Genomic DNA, 4,859 nt, shown 5'->3' with positions numbered 1-4,859 from the left:
CTTATTAATGTTAAAAATAATTCTGATTTGCATGGTGGCAACAGAACTTTTACATTTAATGCACTAGGAGTAATGAAAACGAAATGGATCACGGTCGTAATGTTATCGGTTTCAGTAGCAACAGAATACAAAACACAGAGAACATTAACAGGAAATTCACATATAAAACAATATTAATCTTATCAGCATTTCTAAAATAAGGTCTGTTGTCAAAGCAATTCCAACAAAACATGAAATACTGAAAATACATAATGTCAACACCAATATCCCACAAAACATTAAATACTGAAAATACATAATGTCAACACCAATATTTATGCTATTTCGAGTTTTCAAAAACTGACGCATGGCCTTTAATAGCAGATATCACATTAGTGGTCAACATTATATTTTGTCAAGGAGAAAGCCGTATTTCAAATCAGCAGTCAGCATTTTAATCAGGTGAAGCGGTAGATATAAACAGGGGCTGACCCAAGTAGTGGCTAATTAACACAATATAATGAAGATCACTAAAAAGGTTAAGATTGTTAGCACATGTATGTTCTTACACAAAATAAATGTCTGTATCATCACGTTATTCTTTTGTGTAAGTACATACCATACTAATAATTTTGACTCCTCAAATAATCTTTTATCACATCACTTGAAATCTGATGTTATTTTTTCTTATTTTCATAATTTGATTATGTACTTGTATTGAAATGTTGATTAATTTTGCTCAATAAAATATGTTTAAACCATTTTTTTATGAAAACCTCAGTAGATAAACAGCAAACTAAAATAGATTTCTTCATAACAAATCGAAAAGTAAGCTGTAACCGGAGTCATTTTACATAATTATTACATCCATTGAAACGCAGGCTGTAGCAACTACATGGATGTATAGAAGGACTTACAACAATCTTTCTTTCTCATATTGTACTTGAACATGTTTCTTTAAGCACCACCTGTACCTTATTGGTTTCATCCATTAGGCCTAAAAAAAATAATTGTTTGGTTAGGGTTACATCCTTAAAAAAATAGGTAGGGTTTATTTTTTTTATTAGGTTTTATATAAGAAAATAATTTTCATCATTGGAGAATGGTGTTAAAGCTATCTTCTGTATAAGCATTTAAGGTTTAAACTTAATATTAAAAAGCAATTTAAAAAAAAAACGAGATTTTTTTTATTTATTTTTTTAATTTTTCAATTTTTTTTTTCAAACTGACTATAAAAACGGTAGGGTCGGCGCCTATTCCGTAGGTAGGGTCGGGTAACCCGAACCAAATGTATTTTTTGTTTAGGCCTTAGCATCCCACACAGGCCATAAACAAGAAAAAGCCACATTCCTTAAAGATGCACTCTTACTCCCAGATACAATTTACCACAACTAATAAATAATATTTTTTTTTAATATTTCAACAAGGCAGTCCAAAAACGGCTATATCCCCCGGCGTTATTTTTAGTATATTTTGTTTTTCTCGCAACCTGACTGGTACGTCGAATCTGACCAAATTTGTACACAACCACTGGTCAAGAGTGGGAATATAGGAAATACAAGTTGTTTGATCGGTAACCCAAATATTCTGGAATATTTCAACATATTATAAAAGGATATTTGTTATTCATAGTATGTGTACTGTAGGTAAAAACAATGTCAAGGTTATTTTGGCTAAAAAAGAAGGAAAATGAGTTCTTGATTTATAATAACGATGAAGTAGCAAGCCTAAAGTATTTTCGATAAAGTGCTACGTATATATTGTGGTGACGTCATAACATTGTTTGACTGCTTTTGAAGACACATGTTATAACATATACTATCACATTTGTGTCCATTGTTGTTTTTTTAAATATTAAACTTTTTGCACATAATCATAATAATCGGTAGATTGCGCTAAGTATCAGTCTGTGCAACTCGTTGTGTCACTTGTATGGACCCGGGTCAAGGTCAGTGCACATCGTCTCAATGAGGACAACATTTGCACCAAGTAATATGGTAATCCATGAATGCATAAGTAAATTATAATGCGGACACGGGCATGTGTACTCTGACCTTTAAATGTCTCTTGTGACCTTGACCTTTGAGGTATTGCCCGGGTCATGGTCACTGCACATCGTCTCAACGAAGACAACATTTGTACCAAGTTATATGGTAATCCTTCAAAGCACAAGTAAGTTATAGCCCGGACACGAAATGTTACAGCCAGACGGACGGACGGACGGACGGACAGACTGACGAAGTGCATTCCTATAATTCCCTCCCCACTTCGTGGCGGGGGATTAAAAGGATGAATAAATATCGAAAACAATGGTTCTTATAAAGGATACCAAGTTTAATTTGAAAGAAATGAGCATAAAACACGGTATTTCTACCTTTGGAGACTATAGTAGACCACTGTAAATATTTTAGCATTCACAAATCATTTAATATTTTTGCGCTTTCTGCTATTAAACACACAGTTACAATCTCGTTACCAGTTAATTCATAGTTTCCATAAATGCATTATTTAGTAAGTAGTTAAATGTTTATCAGTCAAAATTGATGTTTGTAATACATGTGCATGTATTGAATTTGAATAAGAGCGTCGCTTTAACTATATTTTAAAGGTGCACCCTCACAGATTGACTGTTTTGGCAACATTTTTTTCTGTCTTGGAATGAGCCATTTTTTTGTGTAAATATCTGGACACCAGTGATTTAAGATTGTTGACAAGAGATCAGATCACAGTTTTTATATTTATGTTCAAACATTAATGTTTTATGTATTCAAGCGTTATTAATTTCATTAAATTAAATGTAAATAGGAACTGCAATCTGATATAAATTTAGCAGTCGTATATCACCGCTTTCCAAACATTTAGGTAAAAAATGGCTAATTCCACTTTAAAGCTGCACTCTCACAGATTGAACGTTTAACAACTTCTTTGTTTGTCTTGGAACGAGCCATTTTTTTGCGAAAATGCATAGAAACCAGTTATATAAGACTGCTGACAAAAAAAATATTTCGTAGATTTTTATATTAAAGTTCAAGACTAATGTTTTATGCATTTTTCTTAAACCGTTAGCAAAGGTTTAAGCCATTAAACATTTATTTCCGAACGGAAATATGCAAATCTGCGATCAAATCTTTTGTCAGCAATCTCTTATCATTGGTTTGCAGATATTTATGCAAAAAAATTCTCTTTTCAAGCCAAAAAAATAAAAAAAAGTTGTAAAAAACAGTATATCTGTGAGAGTGCAGCTTTAAAACAATAAAAAAAGTTGTCAAACATGTTGATCTGTGAGAGTGCAGCTTTAAAACAATTAAAAAAAGTTGTCAAACATGTTGATCTGTGAGAGTGCAGCTTCACAGGGACTTGTCAACAACAACAACAATTACCTTTGTCAAGTTTAAAAGGGTCAGACAGCAGAAGAAAACAACTTATTGTGAAGTGCGAACAAAATTCTAGTTAAAATGATAGAACATTAGAAGATCAAATTAGTGGTCAACTTTATATTTTGTCCAAATTGTCCAAAGTGAAGGTAGTTATTCGCAATTTTTCCAATACATTTATCTCAGTGAATCAACAGTCAGTTGTTAATGATCTTAATCAGGTGAAGCGGTGGATATAAACAGTGGCTGACCTAGTTGGTGGGTAGTTTCACAATAAAATGTAGACAACTAAAACAGCTAAAGACTGTAAGTATGTATATACAGAAAAGAAATGGTCATGCGGCTGTATTGCATCAATCAAGTTATTAGTGTAAATATATGACTTACAATCGTTAACTATTACTTAAACCTTTAAAGTTTTAATTGTTTTGAAAATATAACAAAAACGCCCTATCGATTTTGCCGAAAAGCATTAGTCGTGATATCAATTTTTTTTAAATTAATAGACTTTGACTTAAAAGTTTATGTTTCAAATGAGAACCGGTCTATTGCTGTTTAGAATGTGTTCAAAAAAATAGTAAAACTTCTCAGTTTCAAAAAGGTTGAAATATAAATCAGTGTCAAAGAGTCTCTTTAATGCAATAATATCTATCTAAAGTACTTGAAAAGTATTGTTATAAAATAACCAGGCACATCTGTTTCATGAAAAAATACTTCAAGCACCCACGGTTTCTGCAAAAGGTCTATTTCATTAACAAGTCATTGAACAGCTTATCCTTCAGATGAGTGACAATTTATTGCTTCGCAGTTTCACATCTGTTATTAATATGAAACTGAATTTTACCTAAATTAACCAGCAAAGAGCAAATTCGTATTCATAAATAGCATTTAAATATATTCTTAAAGCATATCACATAATATAATGAAAACTTAAGGTGGTCCAGCCATCATTAATACAAAAAAATATGCTATTGGTGAAGTTTCATTTTAAATTTAAAAATGTTCATTTTAAATATTTTTAAAGATGCACTCTTACTCCAAAATAAGATTTACCACAATTATGACTATTGTTTTAATATTTCCAAAAAGATTAATAAAAGTTGAAACCAATAGTTCTTATGAAGAAAACCGTGTTTAATATGAAAAAGAGCATAAAAAATGTTATTTCTGCCATATGAGACTATATAAGACCACAGTAAATATTTAAGGAATCACCAATCATTTAATATTTTTGCGCTTTCTGCTATTAAATACATGGTTAAAATCTTGTTTTCAGTAATTAATATTTTCTATAAATGTATTATTTAGTATGGTAAGTATTTAAAGGTTTATCAGTCAAAATTGGTGTTTGTTATAAATGTGTATGTATTGATTTTGAATAAGAGTGTCACTTTATCATTTTCACCAAGAGCTTTTTCTATATGGTCATTATGTTATTTAAGAAACAAACGAATACAATTACTATATAATCATAGCTTCATTATTATTATTATTATTCAAATCATT

Source organism: Mya arenaria, chromosome 16, assembly GCF_026914265.1.
Source record: "Mya arenaria isolate MELC-2E11 chromosome 16, ASM2691426v1".
Taxonomy (NCBI): Eukaryota; Metazoa; Mollusca; class Bivalvia; order Myida; family Myidae; genus Mya; species Mya arenaria.
This window is presented reverse-complemented; position numbering follows the sequence as displayed.